Source organism: Gekko japonicus, unplaced genomic scaffold (assembly GCF_001447785.1).
Source record: "Gekko japonicus isolate JY-2015 unplaced genomic scaffold, Gekko_japonicus_V1.1 scaffold1246, whole genome shotgun sequence".
Lineage (NCBI taxonomy): Eukaryota > Metazoa > Chordata > Lepidosauria > Squamata > Gekkonidae > Gekko > Gekko japonicus.
The window spans coordinates 385,757-406,150 of NW_015163126.1; positions in this window are offsets into that span (position 1 = coordinate 385,757).

Sequence of the window (20,394 nt, forward strand, 5' to 3'; positions counted from 1 at the left end):
CCCAGAAAGCTCTGATCACATCTAAGTAGTTGGTGATGGGAAGTGCTCACAGGCAGCTTATGGTGACTCAATAGCTTTTTCAAAGTGAGAGACATCCAGAGGTAGTTTACCATCACTGGCCTCTGCGCAGCAACCCTGGACTTCCTTAGTGGTCTCCCATACAAATACTAACCCTGCTTAGCTTCTGAGATCTGACAGGATCAGGCTAGCCTGGGCCATCTAAGCCAGAGCACATCTACAGTTAGATTACTATAATGTACTCCATGGGTGCGGTCGGACGCGCCGTTTGATCTGGTGTCGTGACGGTTCATCAACGGATTTTATATGCACGATCACACGGTCAACGTCTGTGTACCGTCCCCAGCCATCGCTTTCCAGCTCAAACCCCCTATAAACCAAAGTATTTTGCTACCAGGTCCCCAAGTGGTGTTTTCCTGATTCTCCAGTTCTAGCCACACTTTTCTGACGTCTGATCGCTCCTGCAGTGTCGAGCCACTTCCGGTTTAAACCCCCTCCCTGCTCGAAAGTTGCCCAAGGCCTCCGATTTTAGCCCGCCATTTTTTTTAATGCGTTGGTGGTGTGCGCATAGGCGGAGCTCCGCCACCGCATTTAGAAAACCAACATTTATCTGGAAAGCCAGATAATGAAACTGAAGCTCAAATACTTTGGCCAGCAAATGAGAAGGGAGCACTCACTGGAAAAGACCCTGATGCTGGGAAAGATTGAAGGTCAAAGAAGACGGGGACGGCAAAGGATGAGATGGTTAGACAGTGTCATCGATGCAACGAACATGAAGTTAGATTACTATAATGTACTCCATGGGTGCGGTCGGACGCGCCGTTTGATCTGGTGTCGTGACGGTTCATCAACGGATTTTATATGCACGATCACACGGTCAACGTCTGTGTACCGTCCCCAGCCATCGCTTTCCAGCTCAAACCCCCTATAAACCAAAGTATTTTGCTACCAGGTCCCCAAGTGGTGTTTTCCTGATTCTCCAGTTCTAGCCACACTTTTCTGACGTCTGATCGCTCCTGCAGTGTCGAGCCACTTCCGGTTTAAACCCCCTCCCTGCTCGAAAGCTGCCCAAGGCCTCCGATTTTAGCCCGCCATTTTTTTTAATGCGTTGGTGGTGTGCGCATAGGCGGAGCTCCGCCACCGCATTTAGAAAACCAACATTTATCTGGAAGGCCAGATAATGAAACTGAAGCTCAAGGACGGCGGAAGACCGGAAGGCCTGGCGGGAGCTGGTCCATGGGGTCGCGAAGAGTCGGACTCGACTGTGCGACTGAACAACAATAACAACCTGTTATCACTCTGTTACCGTCTGTACCATTGGTCATGGCCTTCAGTTTTTGAGGACACAAAATGATAACCGCCTTGGCTTACCCATCCCTTACGGGTAAGCCATGATCTGGAATCCCTTATGGGATCTATTATTATTATTATTATTATTATTTTCGACTTATATACCGCTCCATCCCGAGGGCTCGGAGCAGTTTACAGAGGAACATTTAACATCTTAACTAGGGCCACATAGTACAGGGGAGAAGTGAATGCCTACCAGGCACCCGAGCAGGGTGTGTTCACTTGATGTTACTTCTTTTTCCGGCTCTTTTTCATGGTGGGTTCTTTCCTACTTCGAGGCGATGGTGTCTCGGCAGGATCTTCTCCCGACAGGATCTTCTTCCAGCAGCAACTCCTTCTGGAGCGGACCTCATGGTGTGCGGCTATGCAACGCCTGTAGCACTGGTCTCCATCCTTATTGGCTCCGACCGCGCTGCGTCGTTGTGTTGTCATGTCTCCTGGGCCAGTCTCTGCCTGGGTCGCTCGTCGCCCGACACCGGACCACCGCCATATTCGCAAATCGCCGCCCATCAGCCGCCGCCACTGCTCAGCCGCCACCGCTGCTACACGCCAATCCATGGAAGGAGGGTGCCCCCCACTCTCTAAGAGCAGGTACCCATTTATCTACTTGCCCTAGGGCTTTCGAACCGCTGGGTGGGCGGAAATCTAGCCCTTTCTGCCTTTAATTGTCTAACGCCAGGCCCCCATTGTCATTGCTGTGGTGTAGTCTGATCACCATCCTTTAAGGGTTAAGTTTATAGTTTTAATTTTGATTTTATTGCTTTGTGTTAATGTTGTCTCCCACCCCTGAGTCTGCTTGCAGGAAGGCCAGGATAGAAATTGAACCAAATTAATAAATGTCCAGAGAACCCAGAGATCAGTTCCCCTAGAGAAAATGGCTGCTTTGGAGGGTGGACTCTGTTACACTATATCCTACCAAGGCCCCTCCCACTACTCTCCCCAGGCTCCACCCACCCACCCCAAATCTCCAGGGATTTCCCAACCCAGAGCTGGAAACCCCAATCCCCCTCTCCCTGATCTGCCTGCTGGGTGGAGCTAGCCCTGCCGCCAGAAGCAAAAAAAGGGGGGGTGCAATATGGTGGGTGGGGCTCAGGGGTCGTTTAGTAGAAAAAGAGCTAGGGGAACTCATTAGCATAACTCATTAGCATATGCCACACCCTCTGACATCACCAGAAGTGTGTCATACGACCACACCCCCTGCCATCACCGGAAGTGTGTCATAAGGCCACACCCCCTGCCATCACCGGAAGCGTGTCATAAGGCCACACCCACCACTCAGTTAGTCTTATTCTTAAAGGTTAGTCTTAAAGGTGCTATTTGAACTCTTGGACTATTTTGCAGCAACAGACTAACATGTCAGCATACTATCAGGTATGAAGCAAGATGACAGCCTAAGAAAGTAAATGGTGGAGATCATTCTGATCTGGTTGACAGCAGAAGGAGTCATATGATCATGTCACCAGGTTAAGATTGCATCTCAGTTGCATCAGCTAAAATGATGTCACCATGAGTCAGCACTGATCACTGATTGGTGCTGTACATGTTTATAAGTGTGAAAAGTACTTGTAGAGGTGTTCACTCTGTGAATGCCTTGCTGCGGAGCACTCTGCCGGATTGTACAGCGATTTGGAGTTGGAGAGTGCTATATGAACTGTGTATATATCTGTGTAAATAAATCCACTGTGAATAGTCAGCACTAGCAACCTGGTACGTGTGGTTACTAGACGCTTCATCCGCTAACATAACACAGCTAATTCCTCTGAATCTAAACCCACCACTCAGGCTCCACCCCCAAAATCTCCAAGGTATTGCCAACTCAGAGCTGGCGAGCCTATCTGATGGCACATCATGGGGCTAGCCATGACTGGTGGTGCACGCTACCCACTAGATCATCTAAGTACGTCGCCATGCCCTATTGAGGTCACACCTGCGGGGCCTGTCCACCACTTCCTCCCTCCCTCCCTCAGCCTGTATGGCTCTTAGCAGCTCCCTTTGAGTTCCCGAGGACAAAAGGCAGGAAAAAAATAAGCTTCCCAAGCGGACGGGAGCACTTGCGGAAATTAAAAATTCCGCTGGTTCCCAGGGACAAGAGCGGGAGTAGGATAAAAGCACCTTGAATGCGGCGAGCTTGTTCCGACCAAAGGCGCGACAGAGACCCGTGTCCAGGGCCGGATTTAGACTTGCTGAGGCCCTAAGCTATACAAAACCCAGAGGCCCCCTACTGTTTTAAATTACAGCAGCTGGTCTCAAAAAAATTTAAAATATATACGCCTTTTTAATATTTGAAATAATTTTTTATATTGTGTTTTTATTGGAGGCCCCAGCAGATTGGGAGGCCCTAAGCTGTAGCTTATTTAGCTTATGCGTAAATCCAGCACTGCCCCTGTCTCTCGCATTGACCTTCGGGAGGGCCGAAGGGGAACCCACGCATTTGGGAGGCCTTTTTCAGCTTTGCAAACCGATCTTTGCAACTAATATCCTTTAAAAAAATAACACACACACACACACACATTTTGGCGAGCTTTTGTCCGGATTCCGAGCTTGTCTTCTTTTGAAATCTCTGCAAAACTCTCTCTCTCTCTCTCTCCAGGGAGGTTTCATACAGACGGCTCACCCCTCCGATGCACTTTGAACAAGCAACTGCTTTTACTGTAAGCATGTTATTCACGGTCTCTTTTCAAAAGCGAGAGAGATGGTCCGCTGGAAGAAGAAAAAAAAAACCCGAGGTATTGATTTTTTCCCCATCGCCGCCTCTACCCCTTTCCCTGTCCTTGTTTCAATCACAGCTTGTTTGAAGGGCTTTCATTTTTAGCAATGACGTGCGATTTTTCAGACACCCGCGGGGGGGAGGTGCTTCAGAGATTCCACCTTAAATAACATCATTGCTCAATTTAAGCTCTGGGAAGGAGAAAAAAAAGAAAAGAATACTATTGATGTTTTTAATAGGGGCTCGGAATAGCTAGCGCCGGCTTGATAATAGCTACGAGGCTCGGCGGCTCATTTCATTTTCTCCTCCTGCACGCGTTTTAATGGCAAACACTTTTAAACCCTCACTTCCCCTCTGTCTATCGTCTATCAAAGGTCTCCAGAACATAAAGGCATTTCACTTTTGGCATTTAAGGGGAGGGAGGATCTCCAAGCCTTTGGTGGATCTATTTTACATGCAGGGGGTCAGGGAGGGGCTGTGGCTTAGCGGAAGAGCCTCTGTTTGGCATGCACAAGGTCTTCACCCAAAGAGTGACTAACACATGGGATTCACTGCCACAGGAGGTGGTGGCAGCGACAAGCATGGACGGCTTCAAGAGGGAACTGGATAAACATATGGAGCAGAGGTCCATCAGTGGCTATTAGCCACAAGGGGTGCCTTAGTGTTTAGTCATGCCGGCCACATGACCACGGAAATGTCTTCGGACAGCGCTGGCTCTTCGGCTTTGAAACGGAGATGAGCACCGCAACCCTTCGAGCAAGGGAACCTTGACCTTTACCTATAGATAGGAAGGAGGTGAAGTGGCTCAGCGGTTAAGATGCTGAACTGCAGGCTGGAAGGTCGGTAGTTCAGCAGTTCGAGACCCGAGTGCTGCGTGACGGAGTGAGCTCCCGTCTCTGGCTCCAGCTCCTCCCAAGCTAGGCGTTTGAGAGCAAGAAATCGCAAGTAGATAAATACATACCGCTTCGGTGGGAAAGTAACAGCATTCCGTGCACCTCAGTGTCTAGTCATGCCGGCCACATGACCATGGAAATATCCTCAGACAGCGCTGGCTCTTCGGCTTGGAAACAGAGATGACCACCGCAATCCTAGAGTCGGATTCGACTGGCTTTTCAAGCAAGGGAAACTTTTAACTTTACCTATAGATAGGAACTCTCGGTCTGGGGCAAGTGATTCTCTTTATTCTTGGTGCTGGGGGGGGGGCAACAGTGGAAAGGCTTCTATTGTCCTGGTCCCACTGCTGGACCTCCTGATGGCACCTGGTCTTTTTGGCCACTGTGTAACAGAGTGTTGGACTGGATAGTCCATTGGCCTGATCCAACATTGGCTTCTCTTATGTTCTTATCCCAGGCGTCTCCAGTTAAAAGGTCCAGGCAGTAGGTGATGTAAAAGACGTCTGTCTAAGACCCTGGAGAGGGGCCATGGCTCAGTGGAAAAGCATCAGCTTGGCATGCAGATGGTCCCAAATTCAATCCCAGGCAACTCTAGCTAAAACAGGCCAGGCAGTAGGTGATGTGAAAGACCTCTACCCTGGGCTGCTGGTTCCTGGGCCACACTACAAAGATTTCATGTGCACTCCCACGACCCTGATCCAAATCAAATATCGTAAAGAGCAGGTAGAGAAAGAGGTACTTTTCTCCCTTTCTCACAATACAAGAACTTGTGGGCACTCCATGAAATTGCTGAGCGGTCGGGTTAGAACAGATAAAAGGAAGTACTTCTTCACCCAAAGAGTGATTAACACTTGGAATTCACTGCCACAGGAAGTGGTGGCAGCTACAAGCATGGACAGCTTCAAAAGGGGATTAGATAAGCATATGGAGCAGAGGTCCATCAGTGGCTATTAGCCACAAGGTATAGATAGGGGCTCTGGGGCAAGTGATTCTCTGTCTTCTTGGTGCTTGGGGGGGGGTCAACAGTGGGAGGGCTTCTAATGTCCTGGCCCCACTGGTGGACCTCCTGATGGCACCTGGTATTTCTGGCCACTGTGTGATACAGAGTGTTGGACTGGATGGGCCTTTGGCCTGATCCAACATTGACATCTCTTATGTTCTTATGTAATGAAACAAATCACTTTACTTGCTGTTACCATAAAGCTATAGAAATAAAAGAATCGGTCTGTCTATCCAGTTGTCCATTTATGGCAGGCATAACTCATAAAAGAATGAAGTGAGGAGACTCAAAACTGGCCACCAACTTCAGGATGATTGGGGGTGTTCTAGGGCCAAAACTGGAAGGCATGAGAATATCCTAGCCCCGGTGAGACACACGCAACCCACCCAATGCTATTTGTGATGGAAGCTAAGGGTCTCTGTTTGTGGCAGGCATAACTCATCAGAGAATAGTATTGCACATTTGAAGACTGACCACCGGCCCCAGAACGATGATGGAAGTTGGAGGATTAGAACATCCTGAACCAGGTTATCTTCATGATAGGCCAGAGAGCCACTGTCCATCTGAGCAGAGAATATTAACCTTGATGGATCAATGGTCTGATCCAGTACAAGGCAGCCAGGGTAGTGTAGTGGGTAAGAGTGGCAGACTGTAATCTGGAGAACGGAGTTTGATTCCCCACTCCTCCACATGAAGCCAGCTGGGTGACCTAGGGCAGTGATGGCGAACCTTTTAGAGACCGAGTGCCCAAACTGCGACCCAAAACCCACTCATTTATCGCAACAACTCATTCATTAACTTAAGAGGATCCAAACAAAGTAAGGAAAGCAATCCCAAATGCTTTCATTTATTTAAAATTATTTGGCAGAGAATTCGACACTTTAATGATGGTCTGGGCCTGGCTGGGGCGATGGCACGCGTGCCCACAGAGAGGGCTCCGAGTGCCACCTCCGGCCCCCATGCCATAGGTTCGCCACCACTGACCTAGGGTCTCTCAGAGTTCCCTCAGCCCCACCTACCTCACAGGAAGCGAGTTGTGGGGAGAGGAAGGGAAAGCGATTATAAGCCACTTTGAGACTCGTTTGGGTAGAAAAAAGTGGGTTATAAAGACCTGCTCTTCTTCTGCAGTGTGTTAGTTTGGTCAGCTCCATCTGCTGATTCCCCTTTATGAAGTTTGCCAAGGTCCATAAGAATATAAGAGATACCCTACTGGATCAAAGCAACACTCCATCTAGTCCAGCCTCCTGTTTCATAAAGTGCCCAACTAGATGCCATGGAGGAGTTAACAAAGAGGTCACAGAAGCCAAGACCTTGCCTTGATGCTGCCTTCTGACACTGGTATTCAGAGGTTTATTTTCTATGGATGTGGAACTTCCTTTTAGTCATCTTGACTAGTAACCATCTAGTAACTCTGCATGCAAGAGGATCTGGGGGGGAAAGGGTTAAGAGAATTCTCTCACTGGGGTACACTTGGCAGTTGGCCCCGCCCTCTCATCAGTTAGATGTTGAGCCTCTTCAGCCCTCGTTCGCCTTCTGTGTTACATCTTCTAGAGGACCTCTCTTCTCTCTCTTCCCTGGTCTTGGAACTGTAAAATTAACCTTTTTGAAGTTAATCTGTTCACAGTAGCTTAAATGTACCTACAGGAATATGTCATGTACGATGTGCTTCTATTTTTGTAAGTAAAATTTCTTTCTCTTGTTACCACTGGAGTCAGGTCATCGTTGTAATTTGTTCCTTAACTGGGAAATGTGGAGGATCGAGTATAGTACGTAAAGCTTCTGTGCTTCCAAAGCGCATATATATATATATATATATATATATATATATATATACACACACATATACACACACATATATATATACACACACATATAAAAAAAAAACTGGACTGTTTTGGATTGCTAGCTATTGGGGGGGGGGGACACGTGCAGATCTGTCCTCGCAGAGGAGGGAGAGCTGGTACCTGAATAAAACTTGGTCTTAAAGGTGCCACTGGACTGTTTTGGACCGGGGGGGCGGGGGGAGCTCTGCAACTTACCTGGCTGCTTCCTGCTCTGACTGAGGGCTGCTGGGAGCAGGGGGTGGGGCTTGTTGCATGTGCCCGCCCCCTGGGCGCTTTACTCCCGGAGCGCCACTCCTGTGCGCTCCTGCAGGTAATGACCCCTACATATATATATAACATTTAACACAATATTTACAACATACCACAGCAAGACATCCTGAGCCCCTCCTCACCTCTTACTGGAGCACACACTAGGGTTCAGTGTATTTTGCCCCAACCTGGATGCCCCAGTCTAGCCTGATCTTGTCCAGTCTCGGAAGCTAAGCAGGGTCAGGTCTGGTTAGTACTTGGATGGGAGACCACCCAGGAAGTCCTGGGTCACTGCGCAAAGGCAGGCGATTGCAAACCACCTCTGTTCCTCTCTTGCCTTGAAAGCTTCATGAAGGGTCGCCATAAGTCAGCTATGATTTGACGCTACTTTCCACCTGGAGGAAGAGCCAGTTTGGTGTAGTGGTTAAAAGCACAGACGGTAATCTGGGAGAACTGGGTTTCATTCCCCACTCCTCCACGTGCAGCTACTGGTGTGACCTTGGGTCAGTCACAAGTTCTCTTAGGACTAGTTCTCAAAAGAGCTCTCTCAGCCTCACCTCAAAGGGGAGGGGGAAGGGAAAGGAGATTGTAAGCCACTCTGAGACTCCTTCGGGTAGTGAGGTAAAAGGTAAAGGTTCCCTTGCTCGAAAGTCAGTTGAGTCCGATTCTAGGGCTGTGGTGCTCATCTCCGTTTCAAAGCCGAAGAGCCAGCGCTGTCCGAAGACGTTTCCGTGGTCATGTGGCCGGCATGACTGAACACCAAGGCGCACGGAACGCTGTTACCGACGTGGTACCTATTTATCTACTTGCAATTTCGTGCTTTCGAACTGCTAGGTTGGCAGGAGCCGGAACTAGAGACGGGAGCTCACTCCATCATGCGGCACACTCGGGTCTCGAACTGCTGAACTACCGACCTTCCACAGCCTGCAGTTCAGCTTCTTAACCACTTGAGCCACCGCAGCTCCTACCGGGTAGTGAAGGGGGGTATAAATCCAATCTCCTCCTCTTCCTCTTCCTCTTCCTCTTCTTCTTCTTCTTCTTCTTCTTCTTCTTCTTCTTCTTCTTCTTCTTCTTCTTCTTCTTCTAGAAAAACACACATCCTGCTGATTTTTCAGTCTAACTTTGAATTTCCAGATATTTCTTTAAATAAATAGCTTCTACATTTTTGGTGCTTTTGTGCTGATCATTGTGCTATTCTCAAAACGCCCTAGAGCATAAACAGGAATTCTGGGGTCTCAGAGCTGGGGATACCTGGCATGAACTGTCCTGTTATCTTCGTTCATTTTGCCTCTTTTTTTAACTACTGCGGCTGTCCTTTTATTTCCCTTCCGTGTATTCCGCTGGAAGTTAATACTTCCTTGCTGACTCGGTCAGCTCTTTTCCCTTCCACCCCATAATACCGGGTCATCTCAGAAAAGCTCTGAAGGTTTGACTCGCGAGCCAAGAGCAAAATTTCTTGCAGGCCTTAATGTTTCCCAGAAGGAAAATGTTTGGCAAAGGACTTTGTTATGAGAATATAAAATCCATTCTCAGATGGAACAAGGGATTTGTGTTTGTTTGTTAGCGCTGGGAAGCTGGAGAGCAAATCGCCCAGGTGAGACAGAGAGTGAGCTAGATAATGCTTTAGTTTCCTTGCTGCCACCACCTAACCCCTGATCTCAAATTTTATTTTTAGTGTTCTTCCTTCTGCATGGATGGAAAAAAAACAGCTCTTAAAAATTAATGCACACAGCCTGAAAACCTGAAAGTGCAGAGCTCTGGAGCCCAGGGCAATGGTGGTCAAGAAGCTAAGTTGTTGGCAGGAGGTCGGCCTGTTAGTCAGACCTCCGGCTCTGAAAGTAGCCGTGAGTTGCATCCCGGGCTGGAGTAAAAGCTGGATATAGCTGCAAAATATTGTATCTTCATGTTCAGCTACTTCCTGTAAGAGCAAGATCTCTGGAAATGCCAGAAAAAAAACATAAGCCTTTCTGAAACACCCCAGATTTCAATGTCAAAACAAAATAGAAGAAGAGGAAGAGGAGATTGGATTTATACCCTGCCCTTCACTACCCAAAGCAGAGTGGCTTACAATCTCCTTTCCCTTCCCCCATCCCCACAACAGACACCCTGTGAGCTAGGTGGGGCTGAGAGAGCTCTTTCCAGAACTGCCCTTGAGAGAACAGCTCTGACAGAACTATGGCTTGTCCAAGGTAATCCAGTAGGTGCAAGTGGATTAGTGGCGAATCAAACCCGGCTCTCCCAGATTAGAGTCCATGCACTTAACGACTACACCAAGCTGATTCTCAAATAACTATCTCAGGTAGAGTTCCCAACATGGCATCTTCCAACACCTTTCCTGGCATCTACAAAGGGTTTTTAGAAAGTGGGTGGAGCCAGAGGGGGCTTTTGCCCAGCAGGATTTCTGACTGGCCGCTGGAGCTGTGATTGGCTGAGCAGTTGCTGTTTTTTTAAGCTGTTTCGGCAACAGCTGCTCCCGCTAAACTGTGGAGTCCTGTGAGCAAAAATACTGCTTTGTGAGCTCCTGGCATTAAAGTTGCGAGCGAGTGATTTGGCTGTGGCATAAATTAGTTTGCTCTGGGGCCCTCCTTCTTGAGCTAAGACAAAAATGAACATAATAGCAGCCAATGTTGGATCAGGCCAATGGCCCATCCAGTCCAACAGTCTGTCATACAGTGACCAAAAAGACCAGGTGCCATCAGAAGATCCAGTAGTGGGGCCAGGACACTAGGAGCCCTCCCACTGTTGCCCCCCCAGGCACCAAGAATACAGTGCATCACTTGCCCCAGACTGAGAGTTCCTACCTATACCTTGTGGCTAATAGCCACTCATGGACCTCTGCTCCATATCTATATATCTAATAGCGAAGGCGCCCCCTTGCGTGCGGATATCTAAATCCGTGCATCGGGGGCACCTGGGGGGGAGGGACATTTTCTTGCACACTTGGGGCAGTCCCCAGGTGTGCACAAAAATCTGAAGAGTGTAAAAAAAATACGGAGGATATTTAAATCCCCAAAAAAGTAACAGAGCGTCCCCTGCGCATGCGCAGGGAATGCTCTGCGAACTACCTCTCTTCCTAGCGGGGTGGAAGAAGAGACCGGCAAGGCCCAGCGGCTGCAAGCTGCGGGCCTTGCTTTGGAGGGGGGGAGAGCGCCGAGGCCCAGTGTCTACAAGCCGTGCGGGCCTCGCTTCGGAGCCAGGGGCAGCGAGGTCCGGCGTCTACAAGCCGCGCGGGCCTAGCTTTGGAGCGGGGGGAGGGAGAGTGGCGAGGCCCGGCAAGGTGCTCCGGCGGCAGCCGGTTCTAAACTGTAGGCAGGGAAACATAAGAGGAGAGGAGCAGAGATTGTGCTCTCAGATGGAAAAAGGAATGAGGCGCTGAGGAACCCGGTAGGGAGAAGGGAGCTCCACGGGAAGTAGGAAACGGGTGAAATCATCGCTCTGAAGGCGAGGAGACAGGCCGGCATGAGAGAGCGCTGGCACCGAACTGCCCGGAGATGCCTGCACAAACTCTGAACCAGGAGGAAGACCCGGGGAAATCTGAGGATGAGTGCAGACGAACAGAGCTGCTTAGGAAAAATACGGAGGGGGAGCAGGGGGGAAGAGGCGGGGGGGAGATCAAGTGGGGGTGTGTGGAGGAGACGGGGAACTGGCGGGATGGGGGGGGAAGCTTACCTGCTCCTGCAGGTTCCTCCCCTGCCCACTCAGTGTGGAGCTCCCCCGCCCCCCCCCCCCCCCCCCCGCGTGCGGCGCGCGTCTTCTCTTTTTTTCGTATCTAATTCCCTCTTGAAGCTGTCCATGCTTGTAGTCACCATCACCTCCTGTGGCAGTGAATTCCATGTGTTAATCACTCTTTGGGTGAAGAAGTACTTCCTTTTATCCGTTCTAACCCGACTGCTCAGCAATTTCATTGAGTGCCCACGAGTTCTTGTCTTGTGAGAAAGGGAGAAAAGGACTTCTTTCTCGACCTGCTCTTTCCCATGCATAATCTTGTAAGCCTCGATCATGTCACCCCTCAGCCGTCATTTCTCCAAGCTAAAGAGTTCCATGCGCTTTAACCTTTCTTCATAGGAAAAGTGTTCCAACCCTTTGATCATTCGAGTTGCCCTTTTCTGCACTTTTTCCAATGCTATAATATCCTTTTTGAGGTGTGGTGACCAGAATTGTACACAGTACTCCAAATGAGGTTGCACCATCGATTTATACAGGGGCATTATGATACTGGCTGATTTGTTTTCACTTCCCTTCCTAATAATCCCCAGCAGAGCATTGGCCTTTTTTTATTGCAGTTGCAGTCTAGGCAATGTGTGAGCCAGAGGCTAAAAAACTGTGACCTAGCTCACACTAACTCAACTTAGAGGGAACACTGCAGCACAGTGCAGGGATGGGTAATGCATTACTGTGTGCACATATGCAAGCAGATAGTTTTAAATGATATGTTGGGTCTGAAAGGAATCCTGTTAAACAGAGCTTCTGCCTGACATAGAGTCGTAGAGTCGGAAGGGACCTCCAGGGTCATCTAGTCCAACCCCCTGCACAATGCAGGGAATTCACAAATACCCTCACCCCCACACACACCCAGTGACCCCTGTTCCATGCCCAGAAGATGACAAAAAAACCCTCCAGAATCCCTGGCCAACCTGGCCAGGAGAAAAATTGCTTCCTGACCCCAAGGTAGTGAACAGTATTTCCCTGGACATATAAGAAAGGGACACAGGAAATAATCACTGACACAACCCTTCCTCATGTTGGAGGGTTACTGCCAAGGTTCCCTCTAAGCTATGGAGTCTTGTGAGCAAAAATTCTACTTTGTGAGCTACTGGCATTAAGGTTGTGAGCAAGCAGTTTGGCTACTGCATAAATCAGTTTGCTCCGGAGCCGTCCTTCCTGAGCTAACACAAAAATGTGTGAGCCAGAGGCTAAAAAACTGTGAGCTAGCTCACACTAACTCAGCTTAGAGGGAACACTGGTTACTGCTAGAGTAATCCTTAGCCTGACTTTGTGACATTTTCTGGTTGGCTCCACTGCGATTTGGTCTATTTCACCTACGAAGGCTGCCCTTTAGTCGTTGACTCAGCCTCCGGCCATTTTGTGGTTTCGCCCGACACATTGTCAGAACTCCAAAGCCACCTGCAGGCTCAAAAAGGTTGGGGACCCCCTGGTCTAAGGCTTTTACGAAGATGCTGTTCTGTGGTCAAAGCTTCAATCATGCTAACTTGCAAACAGCTCCCAAAAAAAAGAAACGACCTGTCTGGGAATTTCAGGAAGTTGCCATCTCTAATACTCAGACTGGCAATTAGGTCACTCATATAGCATATCAATCAATCATCAATAAATGCTGCGTTTCAGTACAATCCTACCCTTCGGGGTTTCTTTCGGTTGTGACACTCAATGGCCGCCAATTGGTTTGAATTGGGAGAATGTTTGCGTGTGCACAGTTTTGGGGGAACCTGATTCAGGTGTTCACAGCTCCTCGGCATGAAGGAAACAGACCGAGTGACCTGCTCACGTCTGATCGACGCCATCAGACATGGTAAGGTCGACAATGGACTTATTTGCGGTGAAATTCACAAAATTCGGCATGTGTAAAGCTTCGATGTCACAGAAGTCCTCAAATGGCACATTTCTCACTCATCTAGCATATGTACAGGTACCTAGCTGTCAAGGTCAGACTGGAACTGCTGAGCAGAGCAGTTAGACAGCAAGCAGGGGAGGTAGTAGAATACAGGGAGGGGCTGTGGCTCAGTAGTAGAGCATCTGCTTGGAATACAGGAGGTCCCAGGTTCAATCCCCGGCATCTCCAATTAGAAGAAGGAGAAGGAGAAGAGGAGATTGGATTTATACCCCACCCTTCACTACCTGAAGGAGTCTTCCCCTCCCCCACAACAGACACCCTCTGAGGTAGGTGGGGCTGAGAGAGCTCTCTCGAGAACTGCCCTTGAGAGAACAGCTCTGAAAGAACTTGTAACTGACCCAAGGTCACACCAGCAGCTGCATGTGGAGGAGTGGGGAGTCAAACCCGGTTCTCCCAGATTAGAGTCCACACTCCTAACCACTACACCAAACTAGGTCTCTGGAGGGAGCTCACCTTCCATCATATGTGGGCTTGACATTTTTCACTACTCTGAAGAAGAGGAAGAGGAGGTTTTAAGACCCTGCTTTTCTCTACCTTTCAGGAGCCTCAAAGCGGCTTACGGTCGCCTTCCCTTCCTCTCCCCACGAAAGACACCTGCGAGAGTTCTGAGAGAACTGTGACTGGCTCAGAGGTTTTGTGAACTCAGCATTATCTGCCGACGGCTCTCCAGGGTTTTCAGAAGGTATTTCCCATCACCTGCTGCTGATGGTCCCCTTAACTGGAGGTACCGAAGACTGAAAACGGGATCTCCTAGCGTGCAAAGCCTGTGCTCTCCCCCTGAGCGCTCTCCTTTCCGGCAGAAGTAAGCGAGCGGCAGTAAGCCTTAATGGCACAAAATAAAGTGAGGATTCCTGTTCATCGAGTGCCGCAAAGGAGAGCTGACGGCCCTGGAGTTTATTATCTGACATCCGAGGCTGAGAGCGAAACAGCAGTTCAACACCCCATTCCAGTAATGCACAGCTGGTTACTATTGTATTGATTTGCTTTTATCCTTTTTTTCCCCCTCTCTCTCTTCTTCTCCTCCTCAAGTAGGCACCACACGCCAGGAGACGAGATGCTAGACTGGACGGAATAAATGGACCGCTATATTTCCTGGAGCTTGAGATCAATAGACCTTCATCTCTGGACGTATTCCTGTCAACAGGCTAAGTGATGAGTCTCTTCCTCACGTCAAGATGGCCCTCTTCCTGCGCAACCGTCAACGGCTTGCCAGGCGAATTCCAACAGCCTTCTTCTGAAGGTTATCTTCAACTCCTCAGCCAGCCTGGCCTAAGAAACCTTGTACAGCTTGTAAGTATATACGTGCTGTCAAGTCACCGCTGCCTTGGGAGTGAGAAGCAGAGGTGGTTTGTCATTGCCTTCCTCTGCGGACCCTTCATTGGTGGTTCCCTATCCATGTACTGACCCTACTCGGTTTCCGAGATTTGACGAGATTGGGCTATTCCCTACCCCCTTCTCTCTCTGACCACTTGGAGGGATCAGCAATGCTGATTACTTTCCCCACATATACCCCCAAGAGCACTTCGGTCGGGGACACATCACCGCCTGGTGATTCCAGATTATACCTTGGTAATAAGTGATAAATAACAAACCTGACTACTAGTTTCAGAGGGTAACTGTATTGGTCTGCAGTAGAACAGCTAGATTCAAGACCCGTCGCCCCAAACCCAGCGGTACCTGCTCTAAGTAGCAGGGGGCACACTCCTCCCTTCGGGGCGGGGTGCAGCAGTCGACAGTGGTGTGGTGTGGTGGCGACGAGCGGAGACCCGGAGACTCGGCGGGAAGCATGGCGACCATCCGATGCTGAGCAGCGGCACAGCGGAGCCAATTGGACGTGGGCCAGAAATCTGCAGCCGTCGCGCAGCCGCACACCGGGAAGATCTCGCCGGAAGGAGTAGCTGCAAAAAGAAGACCTGCGCCGAGACGCCGCCGCCAGAAGGAAGAGCCCACCATGAAGAAGCCGGGAGAATAAGAGCCCTGATGTCTGGGTGCTGGTAGGATGTCACCCCCTGTAGAATTGTGTGGCCCTAGATAGGTGTAATTAATTGTGTAAACCGCTCCAAGCCTACGGGAAGGAGTGGTATAGAAGCTGAATAAATAAATAAATAAATAAATTGTTGATTAGGGGGAGTATGAACTTTCGAGAGTCAAAGTTCAGATCTGACAGTACCCCAAAGAAACTTGACTATCTCACTTCAGTTACCAGATAAGACACCCCCAAGTCATGCTTGACTCCAGAGGTCATTTCGGGGGGGAACGTGGGGGATCGCAGTTCCCCCAGGTGAGGTGCAGGGGGTGAGGCACACGATGAAGCCCCGCCCCCTGCTTCCGGCCACCCCGCTTCCAGCCCTCATTCAGCCAGGAGGAGGCAGGAGAAGAGGGAGGGTAAGATGCTTCCTCCCCGCCTCTCCCCACCCCTGACTGCCTGGGGCCAAGGAGGGCCTTGGCGGGGCTTCCTCGCACTCCCGCCGGCCTTGCAAGTCCACCGCCGGGCCCCTGATGTCAGGGAGTGTGGCATATGCTAAGAGTTATGCTAATGAGTTCCCCTAGCGCTTTTTCTACGAAATGACCCCTGCTTGACTCAATAATGACTTGGGGGTGTCTTCTCCACCTATTTTTCTAGCAGGGATTACTTGCAGTTCTTCTCCTCTTATCACCTACATGGTTGGATCCATCCTTTAGATTAGTGGTCTTCAACAAGATTAGGGGGAGTATGAGCTTTCGGGAGTCAATGCTCAGATCTGACAACGGGAGCTTTGGCTCTCGAAATATTATACCCCAAAGAAACTTGACTACATCACTTCAGTTACCAGAGAAGACGCTCCCAAGTCATGCTTGAGTCTTCCACCTATTTTTTTTCTAGCAGGGATTACTTGCGGTTCTTCTCCTCTTATCACCTACATGGTTGGATCCATCCTTTAGATTAGTGGTCTTCAACCTTTGCATCCTTTAGATTAGTGGATCCATCCCTTAGATTAGTGGTCTTCAACAAGATTAGGGGGAGTATGAGCTTTTGAGAGTCAAAGCTCAGATCTGACAATACCCCAAAGAAACTTGACTATCTTACTTCAGTTACCAGAGAAGACACCCCCAAGTCATGCTCGACTCAAGAATGACTTGGGAGTGTCTTCTCCACCTATTTTTCTAGCAGGGATTACTTGTAGTTCTTCTCTTATCACTTACATGGTTGGATCCATCCTTTAGATTAGTGGTCTTCAACAAGATTAGGGGGAGTATGAGCTTTTGGGAGTCAATGCTCAGATCTGACAACAGGAGCTTTGGCTCTCGAAACTTTATACCCCAAAAAAACTTGATTACATCACTTCAGTTACCAGAGAAGACACCCCCAAGTCATACTTGAGTCCTCCACCTATTCTTTTTCTAGCAGGAATTACTTGCAGTTCTTCTCTTATCACCTACATGGTTGGATCCATCATTTAGATTAGTGGTCTTCAACCTTTGCAGGCTTGGTTTAAAGCTAAAATTGGGAAATTCCTAGGGGTTTTGGGTGGGGGGAGCTTGAGGAGAGGGGAGTTCAGGGAAGGGAGGGACCTCAACAGGCTATAGTGCCGCAGAACCCACCCTTCAAAGCAGCCATCTTCTCAAGGGGAACTGTCTATGTTCGCTGCCTTGTGGATCCTGATTGGATGGGAAGGCACCATGAAAACGTTTCTAATAAATAAATCTCTGTAGATGGAGATCAGTTGTAATTCCAGCAGACTTCCAGTGGGGTGCTACAGGACTCAGTTTTGGGCCCGGTACTTTTCAATACTTTTATCAATGATGTGGACGAAGGGGTAGTAGGACTACTCATTAAATCTGCTGTTGATACCAAATTGGGAGAAGTAGCAAACACCCAAGAAGATAGAGTTAAAATTCAACAAGATCTGAATACTCTGAAGAAGTGGGCAGTTGCAAACAGGATGCAATTCAACAAAGATAAATGCACAGTACTACATCTGGGCCACAAAAATATCAAGCACAAATACTGGATGGGGGATACGTTTCTGGGGAGTAGCTTAAGCGAAAGAGATCTTAGGGTAAGAGTGGACTGTAAACTGAATATGAGCAGTCAATGTGATGAGGTGGCAAAAAGGGCAAATTCAGTCTTGGGTTGTATTTAAAGGTCCATAGCATCAAAATCTCAGGAGGTCATAGACCCTCTGTATACTGCCTTGGTCAGGCCGCACCTTGAATACGGTGTGCAGTTCTGGAGGCCTCACTTCAAAAACGGTGTCGGCAAAATTGAGAGGGTGCAGAAGAGAGCGACGAGGATGATCAGGGGTCTGGAGACTGAGTCCTACGAGGAAAGGCTAAGGGACCTGGGAATGCTTACTTTGGAGAAGAGGAGATTGAGGGGGGACCTGATTGCTCTCTTTAAATATTTGAAAGGCTGTCCTTTGGAGGAGAGCAAGGAGCTGTTCCAGTGGGCAGCAGAAGATAGGACCCGAAGCAACAGGTTTAAATTACATGCAGAAAGGAATCGGCTGGATATTAGGAAAAACGTTTTCACGGTCAGAGTGGTTCAAAGGTGGAATCAGCTGCCTAGGGAGGTGGTGAGCTCCCCTTCACTGACAGCTTTCAAGAAGAGGCTGGACGAATATTTGTCAGAGATGCTTTAGGCTGGTCCTGCATTGGGCAGGGGGTTGGACTCTAGATGGTCTGTGTGGCCCCTTCCAACTCTATGATTCTATGGCCCCCTTACACACACTATCCCTCTAGGGGGCAGCATGGGACCCAATAAGCTGCATGCCAGTTACATCACTGAGGGGGTAGAGTTACAACTTCAGTCATCAAGACCAGGATAGCAAGCAGCAAACCAAGTACCCCCAAGAAAAGAAATACAAGCACAGTACCTGAAGTGAGGAAACCACCAAATAGAAAAAGGAGGAGGAGAAGAACAATAACAACAGCAAGAAGAAGAAGAGGAGGAGGAGGAGGAGAAGGAGATTGGATTTATACCCCACCCTTCACTACCTGAAAGAGTCTCAGAGCGGCTTACGATCTCCTTTCCCTCTCCCTCCCCACAACAGGCACCCTGTGAGGTAGGTGGGGCTGAGAGAGCTCTGAGAGAACTGCCCTTGGGAGAACAGCTCTGAAAGAACTTGTGACTGACCCAAGGTCACACCAGCAGCTGCATGTGGAGGAGTGGGGAATCAAACCCGGTTCTCCCAGATTAGAGTCCGTGCTCCTAACCACTACACCAAACTGGTTAGAGCAATTGGAGGGGGGGAATCTTAGTCAAGAAGTTTCAAATGCATCGCTCCCCCTACCCTTTTTTTAGTTGGATTGTCGCGGGAAGAGATCAAGAGGTTAAATAATGTTGTTAACAAACTGAAGTGGATTTTTATCTTCCGGCTACACAGAGGGCCCTTTGTGCGAGAACAGCTGAAGCCGTGCGACAGATTGCTTCCGCGGTTCCTGCCAGGGTGGGATGGGTAGCCCATGAAAGACCTCTCTTTGTGTAGGGCACAGCTTATATTGACTCTCGAGATATGTTGTTCTCGCAGAAAGTGCTATTAACGGTTGGCACATCTCCGCTCTGGGATCAGAGCACATTTGTGTATCCTGCCTCTTGAAAAGGAACCTTGTCTTAAGGGATATTTTTCTTCCCCCCACGAATGGAACTCATGAGACTATTTTTAAATGAAATGTAAACAGTTGGAAAGGCTTCAGTACATTGGCTAATAATTTGGGGTGGGAGTGAAGAGAGAAAGAGGGGTCGTGGAGCTCGTAGCGTGCCTGGAGGGAAAAAATGCTGCCTCCCCCCCCCCCCTTGGCATTATTTTCCCAGAGATTCACTCATTCCACATTTCACTCTGCTTGCCTTCCAGTTTTTTAATGAGTGCACGTGAAGGCTGTCACCGTGTTGAGTTTGTCCATAGGGGATCTTTTCCCATACAGTTTGCAGCTGTGCTTCAACTAATGTTGCCAAGCCCCCGGTGGGGGCAGGGGGTCCCCCGCTGCAGGGCCCCTCCCCACAGTGGTGATCAGCCGACCGGTAGGGGGCTTGCAGGCAGGAAACCTAGGCCTAGGTAGGCCTGTGCTGCTGGCAACATGGCAATGTCCCTTCCAGTGCACGTGGGAAGTGACGTCATCACATCGCCGGGGATACTCTGGTATCTGGACAAAAACTCTATGGTAAAACGACTTCTACCATTGAGTCCTTGCCCAAATAGCAGAGCCTCCCCATGTTGCTGGCATTGTGATGATGTGATGATGTCACTTCCTGTGTGCACCAGAAGTGACACTGCCAACAATGCAGATTAGGCCTAGTTTTGCAGCCAGTAAGGAAACCCCCTACCTGTTGTCAGGGGGTACCTGGAAACCCCAGCATTAGCCTTGATTAGGCAGTTCCTAGCAAATAGCAGGAGGATTGTGGGTGGGGATACAGGGGGGCTGTGATGTTGGCCATGGCATCATATCACTTTCAGTAAAAATAGTGAACATGACCTAGGAAGGATAGAAGCTTCCGCGAGTCTAATTTCCCTTTGTCGAGGAGCTTTGTTGAGGAGCTTTGTCGGCTGCAAGCATGGACGGCTTCAAAAGGGAATTGGATAAGCATATGGAGCAGAGGTCCATCAGTGGCTATTAGCCACAAGGTATAGATAAGGACTCTGGGGCAGGTGATGCTCTGTCTTCTTGGTGCTTGGGGAGGGGCAACAGTGGGAGGGCTTCTAGTGTCCTGGCTCCACTGCTGGACC